Source organism: Athene cunicularia (genome assembly GCF_003259725.1).
Source record: "Athene cunicularia isolate RWA chromosome 24 unlocalized genomic scaffold, athCun1 chr24_part1, whole genome shotgun sequence".
NCBI lineage: Eukaryota > Metazoa > Chordata > Aves > Strigiformes > Strigidae > Athene > Athene cunicularia.
Genome location: NW_020799132.1, coordinates 2,448,175 through 2,461,966, shown reverse-complemented (window position 1 = coordinate 2,461,966; position 13,792 = coordinate 2,448,175). Strand labels below are relative to the sequence as shown.

Here is a 13,792-nt window from a genome sequence, read left to right as displayed (position 1 = left end):
CCCCAGCTCCTCTTCACTTTATATTCTGCCTCAATGCAGATGTAATATATTCTGTCAGTGTAAAATTTGGGCTGAAAAATGTGCCGGCCTTCGGGAGATGTCTGGATTGGATTGGTGAGAGGAGGAGGGTGGGTGTCGAGTGCGAGCATTGTAGTCAGGCTCAAGAGATGGAAGGGAACAGAAAATCTGGAAGGCATCAACTTTTGGCTCTCTCCATTAGCCAAAAGATATTCTTGGCTACTACTCAAAGCGAAGGACAACCGAACTGCTCATTCCTGTACGGCAACATCATCTGTGTGACTATTTCAGCTGCGAAAGGAATCTGGTATTCAAGTAAATCCATAAAACTTCCTTAACGCTGGGCTTACAGCTGGGATGTATGTGATGGGCACCGCCCAGAAGCTCACGAGCAGGCAGGAGGGTCTCTGTGACCACAAAAACGAGGATTTTGGAGACTGAGGAACAGCTGGGCAACACAGGAAGGAGGCTGCAGTACCACTAACAAGGGAAAGCCCTAAGAGGACAGCGAAGCAGCGAGACCCCCAAAGAGACCACGACAGAGACACCCGTACCAGGGTGATGCACCCAAGACATCGTGAGACATCTGTACTGGGAAGATCAGGATCCTGACCCCCCTGCAAGCAGCGATCCCCACAGCTTTGAGCTTTTGCTGCTCCCTCCCCTGGCCCAGGTAGGCTGCCATCTCCCCTCCCCTGGCAAAGGAGGCAAAGTCACCGGGGATGGGTGGAAAGGAGCTGAGGTTTGAGTCCCATGCTGCAAGACGAGGAGGGAATTTGTTTTTCCTCTTCAACAGCTATCAAAAACTCGGTCGCCAGTGACCACCCTTCAGGGAAGGTGAAGTTTTGGAGAGTAGGGTGATGCTCCCCATGCTTGCAGCAGGATCTCCTCCTGGGCACCCCAAGGGCAGCGACATGGATGGGGAGGGATGTTTGCTTTAATTACACCGAGCGCGTTACCTTTACACGTTGCCCAAATTATATACAGGCGTTGTAATTCACTCAAAGGGGCTTTTTCGCCCAAGTCAGCAAAATGAAGAGATTCAATTACAGCCTTTGACTGGGCCTGCTTATTGTTATTTATAATACAATACATCCCGGCTGCTAGAGAAAGAGATGTACAGGTGCTGAAATGTTGGCTGTCTTGCCGGTTAATTGAAACGCTGGTGCCTTGCTAAGATTGCTTTTCCCGGCCTCCCCGACGCCGGGTGGTGGCATCTACCTGCTGCACCGTAATAGAGAGGCACTGTCTCCAAAGGACACCTGTGGCAGGAGCAGACCTCTTAATAGCCGCCAACTCCTGCGCTCCAAACCCAATAGCTGCCGAGGTACAATGGGGGGTTTCAAATGAATCCTGGAAGAGTGCTTGGAGGAGAATGACTCTATTTTTGAAGAATGGCACGGGGGGGATCCACAGCCATTTCCTCTGAATGGCTTCAGACCCAGCTGCACTTTATAAGCAGAGATGAATTTTTTTTTTTTTTCCCCCTCTAGCTGGCCAGTCTCGCTCCATCTGCGATGAAGTCATGCTACCTGAGTCCTTTCTGTCCCTGCCTCGCTATGAGGGAAAGGATGCCGAGGTCAAAAATGAACTCATTAGCTACTGCTGGGGGCACAAAGCGGGAGCAAAAGTGGCTTTCCCTCCCGGAGCAGGGCAGACTTCGCCAGGCTCACGGGAAGAGCTCGGCTCGGTGCCAAGGACTTCACAGCCTGCCCGGATCAAGGCACAGCGGGGATAATTTCCCAGGCGTGCAGCATCCAGTGCCGCCGACATGGGCAGCAAACACCCTCTCACCAACAGCAGCTTCACAAGAAAGCACAGACCCAAACAACTACTTGCCCGGTCCCTGTCTGCTCCTCACCCCACTTTGGGCCAACACATCCCTTAGCCCTGGCTCCAAATACCCCAGCTCAGGACTAAATAATAATACAGGGGGCCCATACAACGCTCGCTGGCTTCTCCATCCACATCTAGCCCCAAGGAGGACCTTTGAAAACCAGTATAGACCCATTTCTAGGGAATTTGGCTTCCCCTTTCCTAAAGTGGAAATAAATGCACGTGATAATAAGTATCTCAAGCAGACTGACAGTCCCCGGCGCTCCTCCTGGCTAGCGGAGGAGATACCCTCCCATGTAGGCAGCAAGACACGGGGAGACGCAAGCTCCATGCAGATCTCTCTCCCCTTCCTTGGCAACTTCATCTCTTGATCATTTCTGACAGCCCAAGTTTTGTCAGCCAGACGCATTTAAAAAAAAAAAAGGAGGAGAAAAAAAAAAAGAAAAACAGAGCAAGTCAAAGCAAGTTGGAGAAGCGATTGGGGGAGGGGAGAGAGAATAAGAAGTAGGAGGAAAGGAAAGGTCCCTGGAGATAGCAGTGAATATGTAAACTTTCTCGATTTCCTCTGCCTACTCATACCTCTGTGTGTTAACAACTAGACAGACATCTTGTATATATTTGATAAATAAGCCTCTCCATTTATTCAGGGGAGTGAATTTGTAGCTATTATGATTCAAATGGCATGACAGGTTCTGGATTGTTGTATTTTTTGCTACTGCGTTTACAAAAAAAACAACATGAAAATTGCAAAATTCAAAGCAATTTTCTTTGGCTATGGATCCTCACAATGCACAGATAGATAGATACAGGTGTATATATATATATATATAAAAAAATATATAAACATACAAAAGCCGGTCCGAGTGCCTCTTCCCTTGAGACAGCAGGATGAGGGGTGCAATAAATAATTTAGAAATTGCTACCATCGCTTGATTCAGAGTGATGGATTTGGCATGTGTTACAACAAGGCACATGCTGTATTCATTACCCATTGAGCTACATTTTAATTTCTCCCTCATTAACCTTATCTGTGACTGGGGTTGTGCATCAAGTCAAATCCTTCGGATGTCAATCAATTCATTAGACGGTTGTTTAGTTTGTCATATGTGCTGTTATCGCTTATTAGACTGCCACGCCGATCAATCAATCAAAAGGCAGCGAGGAGCTGGCTGGAAGGGGACGCGCCGCGGCGGGCAGGCAGCAGGCAGGCAGCACTCCATGGAGGAGGCTGCCTGGAGCAGAGCCCGCGTCTCCGTAAGGAGCATTAACGTTTTGCAAAGCAGAAGGGAAAAAAATTCAAAGAAATTCAAATAGTTCCCATTAAGCGTAGTCGAAAGCCACAGCTTTGTTTCAGATCATTGAAGCACACCATAGGCATATAAAAATAATAATAAGGTTAGTGAAGTGTTTACCGTCAGGGGCCGAAAACTTGGTACAAAGGACGTCATACCACCTGCCCACCAGCACGGAAAGTCTCCCCTCCTAAGCAACCCTGCCTCTGTTTCCACCTGGTATTTGCTTCCCATCACACATTCCCTGATGCTTCTAATTAATAGAGCATCAAAGGAAGGCTCTGGGCTGGCTGGGCTATGTTCCACCCAGTCCCACCTTCTCGGCATTGCCTATTCCAGCATCGATATGTGCTTGGATTACGGCAGAGGGAGAGAGGCTGGATTTGGGCCAGCACCCCCCGGCACAGCCCGCACAGGATGGAGGGTCCCAGGAGCACCAAGCACCCTCCGTCAGAGCCAACCTCGTCCCTCACATCCCTTTATTTCTGCCGGTGACACTACAGGGGGGAAGCACGAGAGCACTTTCATAAATGCAGGGCAAGTTTTGATTTATTTCCTTGGCTACCAGAAAGCCGTCATGCAGAAACCTCCATGCCAGCCCAAAACCCCTTCGTGGAGCACAGAGAGCCAGGTACCAGCCCAGCAAGGGGCTGTGGGTGATGCTACACCCCTGCAACCCAGCTCACCATCAGTAACGCTGCCTTCTCATCTCTCCTTCCACTTCCCAGCGCACAGCTGCGGGTGCTGGAAAGCTGAGCCCTTCCACTAAAATAAAATGCAATATTCTGGCCGAGGGTTGCAGCCGATGCTACACAAAGCCTTCATGCTCCGATTCACACGCGCTTGGCCAAGCGGGTTTGGTTTGCAAGGCTGTTTGTAAGGAGGAAGAGTAGAGGAAATCCCAGCGTGAGCATGTTAGTTCTGCTCAGTGTTTCCCCCACTCTTCCACCACATTAAATAAAACAAGCAACAGAGCATTAGCTTTTATTTTTGGTGCAAGGTATTCACCAGAAAGGTTGGGATACAATTCACTTGCAGCAGAGATGCTTTGCAGGTTCTCAGCCCGGGAAACCAACCACACTACTCAGGTGAAATAGGAAAATAGTGAAAAAAGTGGAAAATATTTTTCAGTTCTACTGAAAATAGTGGAAACACGGAGCCTGCATCCAGCATCTGTGACCATCAGCCAAAAAATGTCAACTACAGCAAAGCATCAGGGCAGCTGGGGCTCCAGGTCCTGCGGTCTCAGCCAGAACTCCCCAACTGCTGTGCTGAGCATCACCAGGTGACACACACACCCCCCTGCTTTTCAGCCAGCTCTTGGGTGAAGCTACGAGCCAGGGAGACCCGAATTACTTTCTTCCTCGTCAGCAACATGAGACAGAGAAGACAACCAAGTCTGGGCTGTATTTTCCACCAAACCCTTTAAAAATAATGCCCAGCTTCCGTGCGAATCACTTCACTGCAGCGGAGCAGAGGCAAAGCCTGCGGTAGGTCCAGCGCTCCTGTCTGTCTCTCAAACCAAGCACAGACACAGCGCGATGGGTAAAATAACATCCCGCTGCTCTCAAAGGCAGGCTGAGGTCAAACCTCCACGGGGATGCTGAGAAAACATCTCAAGGGCTCCCTGACCTTCCACACCACGCGTGGGATGAAGAGGGTCACTCCAGATGCCACCGCAGAAGGCGTGTTTGCGCTGGGACTTTCCGCCCAAAGCTTTTCCCACCAGCAGAAATGTTTGCAGATGAGCGAAAGCTTCCAGAAGGCTCAGAGAAACATCCACATTTTTTAGGGGCTCGTCTGAACCCATTAGCACATCTTAATTGCTATCGGCACAGAGGAACGACAGACTTTTGCACGTCTGCCGAGTCTGTCTGCCGGCTCAGGGAGAAGGGAAAACCACCGGCGTGCAGCCCCGAATCCTGCAGGCTGGAAGTTCAGTCTCCTCCATGCACAATCTGTCCTCGGGGCTCCTCAGCTGTTTGCAGGAAGAGGCAGGGAGAGGGAAAGGAGCCAACGTTTGTCTCCCAGCCCTCCTCTTGGCGAACGCCGGGAATCGCACCGGGCTTTGCCAAAACGTGCGTGAGCCAGCACCGGAGACATCACGCACACCGATGCCTTCCGTGCCTACGACACCGTGGCGAGGTTGCCCGAGGACAGAAAGGCTTCCCCGAGCCGGGGAGGGAGGTGGCAGCCGAGGGACAGCATCTCCCTGCCGGCACCCAGGCAAATCCCACCGCAGCTGCATAGAAAAACTTGGAGCTGCTGCAGAGCATCAGTTAATTTGTAATCATGGAAACGGCCAGCCCGGGTCAGCGGCTGTCAGTGGAGGAGCTGGGGAGCACTGCCGGTTGTGATCTGTTCATTTTTTTTCATTTCTTTTAAGGGGATTTCATTTAAAAAAGCTGCCTTGATAAGGAATTTACCAGGGCAAAATGAGATTACACTGGAGCTCAGAGTAGCTAAAAGCAGGAGCATTGCTGGGGACTCAAAGGCTGCTGCTTATACTATCTCTCTATCATCACATATATCCTTCTATCTAATCTATCTAGCACCGTATATACCCTTTAGCTCACCAGCTCTCACAATCCATGCCCTCTATCCATCATCCACCTATTCATCAACACACATCCAGCTCTATCTACCTAGCCATCACTATAAATATCCCATCCATCCATCTCTCCCAATCTATCTCTCATCAGAGAGACCCTTTCCCTACCTACTTTCATATATATATACACATATATATCTATACACACACCCCCTTGCCTGTCCATCTGTCATCAGCAGAGTGCTCACCCCCTCTCCCCTTCCACCCCCCTATTCCTCACCACACGTATCCTTCTATCTGCCGGCCCATCCATCACAGCCGCTCACTCGCAGGGGCCTCTGCTCGATTTACTACCCGAGGACACCACGTATTTTGCCGTGGAGCACCAGCCCCATACCCTGTCAAGCAGTGGGTCCCCTTCTCCCACACCCTGGCAGCCCTGGAGAGGGGATAAAGCGGGAAAGGGGCTGGGAAAGGTGCTCTGAGTGGCCGCAGCAACTCGTCACCAGAGGGGATGAGGAATGCTCAGGCTGCTGAGCCCGCTGGGCTGTGCTGGACCTGCACACGCACGCATGGGCAGGAGAAAGGAGCAAACCCCTGGTCTGAGCAGGAGCAGACCCTGGCAGCCACTTACAACAAAGGTGCTGAGCATCTTCTGCCAGCGCACAGCAATGATTTAAAGTAAAGTCCCAATCCTCGTACTGGGAAAAGCATCAGTGTCCCACATCCTCCCCACCCCCTTCGCAGCACTCTGCCAAGCACAAGGGCAGGAGGGGAATTTCCCTGGTGCACGGTGCCGATGCATATGCCACCACGGCAGAGCCCTTGTCTCCCAAATCCCACATTCCCTCTCCAAATCAGCCACTGACCAAACCACACCATAACCTGCCCCTCCCCGACTACCGAAAGGCATGGGATGGTGGGGCAGGGATGCTGCCAAGTGGCACCAAGGTGCAACATTTGTCAGAAAGGAGGGAAAAAAAAAAAAAAAAAAGGAAAAAAAAATCACACAAGCAATGCTTAAAAACTGAAAGCTGTTACTTTAATTACGGGCTTTCTGCTTTATCACCAATAGCATTTCTCACACATTCATCAGCAAACCTGGTAATAAATCAATCGCGGGTAGCCAGGAGCTGCAGTCTGGCTCCTTCCCTTTCTCTTCCCTGCTCCCTGCGAGCTCTCACACCATTAGTATGCAGTCCGGCACTGCCGGTCTGTGCATTTCTCATCGGCTTTGGACTGGAGCTGGTATCAAGCGGATGCCCCCAGCACAGATTTCACACAGCCAGCTTTGGCTGTGGGGAAGGCAGGCGCTGGTGGAGATGGTGGACGTGCCTGCATCTCTGAGGGCGCGTGTCCGGGCCTGCCCGCACACCGTATGGGTATTTCTGCACCCACAGGGTTTTGGGGGGATGCAGGGATGGGGCAGCTGGGCGGGCAGGGTGCCCCGTGGCTGGGTACAGGTTCCTGCTCCATCTGCTCCTTGTTTTGTGCCCAGAAATCCTCATGGCAAGGTCAGGGTGGGGGGCTGTCAGCACGCTGACTGTGCAGGGTGGGCAACCCCCCACCTCAGGCACAAAATATTTTCCAGGCATTGGTCTGTGCACTGTATCTGCCGTTGAACACAGACAAAACTCAAGTCCGGGGAAGAACCACATAAAGGTGTTTTCCTACGCCTTTGCTGTGCCCTTGCACTTGGGGCAGGCACAGAAAGCACGCTCTGCTACCAGCCACACACCCGGGGAAGCCAAGTTTGATGTGCAAAGGACCAGAGACCCAGCTGTGCCACACTGGAGCTGCCAGGCTTATCCCCGCACACATGACTTGCTGGAGGGATCCCTGCATCCCTCCCGAGTGCCATCCCAACCCCCAGATGAGGCAAAGTGTTCCTGCCCAGAGAGCTGCAGCAGGATTCGGCACGGGGAACCAAGGACAAGGATGATGACTCTGGATGAGGACTGCGACCTACTACCATCCTCTGCAGCAAAACTGGTGTCGATGTAAATTAAACAATTCCAAACCCTTCATTTCTCCACTCCTCTTTCATTTCGCTATCACCTCTGTGAGCTTCCCAAATCTATTTATTTTTTTCCTCCCATTTGAGTGCTTCTGAGCTTCACTCTCCATTAGCAAACCCTGGCTGCACAGTGGCAGAGGTCCTCCTGTTACCTGCCGCTTCCCATCAACCACTTGAGTGCTGCACAGATGTGCGCGGCAGCAGCCCAGATGTGCACGGCGCATCGCCAGGTTGCCGGGGTGGCGACGGAGAGAGGGAGCAGCCGTCTCACCTCCCTCTTCCCTGTTCCGAGTCAGCCTGGCTCGGCGGTGACCCCCAGTCACGGCAGCGTCTGCTGTGCAAAACGAGGAGACGGGCTCCCTCCGATTCCTACTGGAGTGAGTGTGCAAATCAAATTGACCTTGAACACTAATTGGCCCTCTAATTAGCACTCTCAGCAGAGAAGCAAAGGACCAGGAGGAAGCTGTCTTATCAGAGGAGGCGGCAGAGCCCTGGCTGGGGGAAGAGGAGCAGCCATCCCTCAGGCTGCGTGGGTGAAAGGGCACATCTGCATGTTTAACTACAAAAATCCCCTCCCTGAGGCAAACTCTTGGCACTGGGAGCTGGCATGGGAAGCTGGGACCACAGTCCCAGGGAGAGCATCCTAAAGCAAGGTACCACTCAACCCAGCAACGCCTTCCTGTCGCTGCAGAGTCCCACATGGGCTTGATCCCCCCGGGGTGTCCCCCAGCCCATCCCTGCGGAGGAGCTCGGCTCCAGCCCTCCCCCTGCCCAGGGTTTGCATCTCTGTCTCGCACTGACTGTCTCCCCCCATCGCTTTCTCCATCTCTCGCCCTCCCACGCCAACACACGCATTTCCCTCTGCTGATCCCCTCCTTTAGCCTGGCATTAGAAGCTCTGGGCTTGACATTTTCATCTATGATTATTTACAGGAGGGCAGATCCAAGGAACCGGTCACAGGTGATTTCCCTTTGCCGCCAGCTCTGCTCTGCACAGAGCCGCAGGGGCCAGATACCTCACTGCAGATATCATTAATTCTACAAATCCCCAAATCCCACCCTCCTGCCAGTCCCGTCCTGGGGAACCTGGAGACACAATGTGCTAAAACCGACAGCAGCCGCAGCCCCATGGAAGCCCCCGCTGCCCCTGTCTCCTGCATCTGGAGCAGGAGCTGCTCTCCCTGCCAAGCCCAGCAGACAGATCCTGCCCATCCCCACTTTAGGGCACTTAGGGGAATCCCTACACAAGGAGGGAATAAAACCCTACACAGCATCGCTTCCCAGCAGTGAGCAATCAAGCCAGGGAAGAGCTGGGATCACCCCAGCTTTGGGTCCAGCAACTAAGAGACCCGAGCTGAAGAGCATCACTTGCAAACATAAACCCAGGTCCTTCATACATTTGCTTTCTGAAAATAACCAACCAACATCTGTGTCAGCACTAGCGTGGCCAGCAGAGACAGGGAAGGGATCTGAGCCCTGTGCTCAGCACTGGTGAGGCCGTCCCTCGATGAGTGGGTTCAGTTTTGGGCCCTCACCCCAAAAAGGCCACTGAATGACTCGAGCGTGGCCAGAGAAGGGCAACGGAGCTGGGGCAGGGTCTGGAGCACAGGTCTGCTGGGGAGCGGCTGGGGGAACTGGGGGGGTTCAGTCTGGAGAAGAGGAGGCTGAGGGGAGACCTCCTGGCCCTCTGCAACTCCCTGCCAGGAGGGGGCAGAGAGGGGGGATGAGTCTCTGGAGCCAAGGAGCCAGCGCCAGGCCCCGAGGGAATGGCCTCAAGCTGCCCAGGGCAGGGTCAGGCTGGCTCTGAGGAAGGATTTCTGTGCAGAAGGGGCTGTTGGGCGTTGGAATGGGCTGCCAAGGGCAGGGGGGAGTCCCCATCCCTGGAGGGGTTGAAGAGTCGGGCTGAGCCAGCGCTGAGGGATCTGGTGGAGTTGGGAATGGTCAGGGTGAGGTTTATGGTGGGACTGGAGGAGCTTCGAGGGCTTTTCCAACCCCGATGATTCTGTGACACAAAGTGATCACAACCACCAGAAACCGAAGGAGATATTTCTGCTACAATGAGTGCCAGGAGCCGACAGTGAACTGGAAACTTGGGTGGCAGCTCCTCTATGAAGCTGCTCCTGCAGAAAGGACACTTCGGCTTCCAGCATGGCTGAGCTCCAGCGGCCGTCACCACCCTCCATCACTCACATGGGTGGTCAGCAAAGAGGTGAGGTCACTCCTACAGCCACCAAGCTGTCCCAGCTGGCCTCCAATCCTGATGGCCCTGATAAATCCCCACCTAGCAGGGACGATCTCCCAGGAGCAGCCATCATCATTAACCAGCATGGCAGCAGCAGTGCTTGGCTGGGCATGGTCAGATAAGTCAGGAGCATCACCTCCACCCCCAGCATTGCTCAGGTGTCCAGACCAGTAAGACCCCAGTAAAACCCAGCTCACACCTCGCCACAGGAGTGGGATGGGAGTGTGTCACCTCAGCAAGCTCCCAGCTCTCCTCCTCGCAGCGAGCAGTGCTGGCAGCAGACCCGGGGAGCTGGGCTGTGTGCTTGCTCAACAGCTGCTGCTTTCTTCACCTAGTTGCCTCCCTGACCATAACTGCTCTTTAATTATTTAATGTGTGTAAAATACCTCGAGACTTTGCATTGGAAGGGAGATGAACTGCACGACCTAAAATTGGTCTTTTCCATCTCAAACTCCTTGCATTTTATCCTGGGATGAAAGGAGCTCTATTAGGCAAAGCATCAGTATTATTAGATTTCCTTGGAGCCCTAACAAACGGATATTAGATTATTACTGCAGATGCATTTCTAAGGCACTCATCACCAGAGTATCTGGGCATCAATTACACAGATTTAGAGATAAAAAAATGCCTCCCCCAGGAGAACAGGGTACAAAACCCCTTCTCTTTTTGCCTCACTTCCCCATTTCTTCCAAACACATTCACCTCCCTCCCACTGCCTTCTGCAGAGCCAGAACTGCTTACAAGGAAAGCTCTCCGGTTGATGGGCAACCCTTCAATCTTTGAAACATCTGAAGCTGCAAAAGCTTTTTGTAAAGACTGGCAGGAGTCAGCTGAAGAGATTTCAATGTGCAAATGGACATAAAAAGATGCAAGTGAGAGAATGAAACACTGGATTTATTGTTCTAAGGACAAAGGATTTGCTATTAGATGAGATGACCTGATGGCCTGGCTCCAGCACCTACAGGTCACACCACACACAAAGCCACTCCTGCTTTTAGGGGTGAACGGGAAAAGCTGCAAAGTTTGGGTTTGACTGTCTTGATAATGTCTCTGATAATTCCCTGCATTACTGTTGCCATTATGCTAACCCCCAGCAACACCACAGGAATTGTGCTGGATATTGAACATACAAATCCACGGCTGGAAGTGCTTAAAGGCTGAAGAAAAAAGATCAAAGTTTGAGGGGGAAAATAAGGAGAAGGGGCTTGGCCAGGATCTGCAACAGGGACCAGGATGATCCTCATCCCTCAGGTCCTAGAGCACAGTCAAGCCAGGGCAGGACCAAGCCACCTCACACCCGCCTACCTCAGCCTTTCTTGTCCTTCTAGCTTATCTCGCTTATAAAAAGACTAAATATCATGATGTATACACGTCCTTCCATTTCAACAGCTAGGATCCTGAGGCTGCAATTTGGCCCAATTTCAGAGCAAAGCATCACACTGATCCCTCTTATCTGGCAGCGCCAAGCCATGCCCATTCCAACCCATAGATAAATACTTCATGACTACCCTCAGGAGATCCTTCGCAGCCCAGCTCGCTCAGTCAAGCTGCCAAGAGGGACAAAACCTGAACCAAATCTCCTAATTCTTCTTCCAGTCGCTGCAGACCAGGTCTCCTTCCCCAGTGTGGCTTTGCCCTGCCTCTGCAAGCCAAGCCCAGCTGCTTGGCTCATCACAAAGCACCGTCTGCATCGCTGGTGGAGACAAAGCCGACTGCTCCAGCAAGCCCAGCTTTGAGCATTGGCCAGACCAGCCGCCATGCAGCAGGGAAAGCAGCTTTATTTCGGTAAAAAGCTTGCAAAAGTGCCCTATCCATGGGCAGGACTCCAATTTGGAGCCAGGACCAGGGTCTCCCCCTACAATCCCAGCTCTGTCACCACAAAGGGCCAGGAGTCCTCCCACTGCTCACAGCAGGACATCTCAACATATAGGTGAATGCCTGTAACCCTTCCAGTGGTTGGGTGCAACCTTCAAGCGCTGCAGCTCTTGGCATCAAACTGCCTTGACATCGCCGTGCTGGACCAGATGTCCATCTGGTTGAAGCTTGGGAGTAGTATCTCAGGGGTTAAACACTTTGCAGGGTGACTGGGAAGGCCCAGCTCATCAGCAGGTGAAATCCTGACTTGGGGGTACCCCCATGATCCTGTCATCCCGCCCTGTAGCAAAAACCTGCCCAGCCCCTGCACAGAGGGAGCCAGCACAAGCAAAGGGATGTGGCTACATCCAAGGAGGGCACAGCTAGAAAAGAACCCCAAATCCAAGAAAGACAGCATTACTCCTGCCCCATCACTACACCAGGGTGTAGCCAAGGGGCTAGCACAGAGGGTGCAACAGGACCCAGTGCTGAGTGGATGCCAGGCAACAGCCAAAGCTCAGACATTCAGACAAGAACCACCACCACACCTTTTCTGGATGATTTTACAGGTTACAATGTTGGCCCTGTCTCAGGCAGTGACGCAGCTTGACCTTGTGCTGCTGCTCTAAGTGCAGCTGTGAAGGCACTTTCCAACCTCAGCAAGGGTCAGGCACCAGCAGCATTTCTGCTCATCTCCCAGCTGGAGCCAGGGGATCTCACTGCTAAAGCCCCACGAGGCTGCAGGCCCCCTCCTCCCCCCAGGCACAAGCCCCCAGAGCAACTCCATCACCATCTTCAGTACCTGTGCTGAGGAGGAAGAGATATTCTGGCAAATCACCCGCCCTGTACAGTTTTATAAGGAAGAGGAGGAAGGCTCCCCAAAGGTTCCAAGACCCATCTGTTCCTCCTCTCCTCCATCATAACCATCTCTCCAAGCAACCTCAGAAATCAGTGCTCACTGAATCATAGTTAGTTCCTTTGGTTTATTTATTATTTTCCCAGCTTGAACTCAAATATCCTTCCACCTAGGGAGAGCAGGGGAAAAACCACCCAGCACTTCACAAACACAAACGCTGTGGGAGGGTGAGATAATGCCGAGATGCAGGAAAGGCAGGAGATCTCCCCTTCCAGAGCGTTGCTTTGAGTCTCACCAGGCACAACTCAGCACAAGTCAGCACTCAGGTGATGGATGCGAGATCTGGGGGAAGGGGACCTCTGCACACTGGCTGTTGAACAAGGGATTTCCTGGCTATTTTTCTAGATTTTGAATCTCTCAGACCATGCTCGATGCACCAACCCTGTTGCAATTCTCCTATGATGACCGATTAAAGGAAAAAGAGCAGGCAGTTATCAAAAATCCCCATCAGCAAGGACAGAGGAGCACTGGGGCACATGTCCTGCTCCCATTTCTTCTCTCCATCGACTCTGCGGCGCATTAGCAGCCACCTTTGCTCCAGCCAAGCATTTGATGGTTTGGGTCAAGGACCACATCTCTGAAACGAGGAAGCAGGACTGGCAAGCTCCCATCTTGGCTCTGCCCGCAGCGACACCGGGCAAGACACAGGAGCTCCTACAGCAAGCACCAATTCCTTACAGCCCAGCATCGAAGGGACCCGGACCCACGGGGCTTCTCCCAAAGCCTGGCCTGCAGAGCAAAGCCTGGCCTGCAGAGAAAAGCCCTCCACCAGATCGCTGCTTCACCGTCCGGGGATCAGCTCTGCAAAGTTAATTGCAAAGACGGCTGAGCAGAAGGCAACTGGCGGGGCTCTCTGGAAAAGCCAATTCCCACAACAAGGAGCTGATGGGATTTCTGTGCGGAAGAAGGCAGAGAGGGGCAGGGGTGAGGGAGCCCAGCGCGTCGCAGACAATCGCTCCGCCGGCGCTAACGTGCGGATAAATAGCCGGTGCCGACATCTGCTGAGAAATACCTTCCCCGTTCCACACCGAGAATTACAATCTAATAATATCCCATCTGCCCCCCCC

General features: G+C 52.6%; 1 protein-coding gene across 1 annotated transcript in view; it reads right to left on the bottom strand.

The window, feature by feature from the left end:
* Positions 1-13,792, bottom strand: part of LOC113488515 (protein CEPU-1) — a 311,358-nt gene that overhangs the window by 297,446 nt on the left and 120 nt on the right. The gene's annotated exons all lie outside the window — the stretch shown is intronic.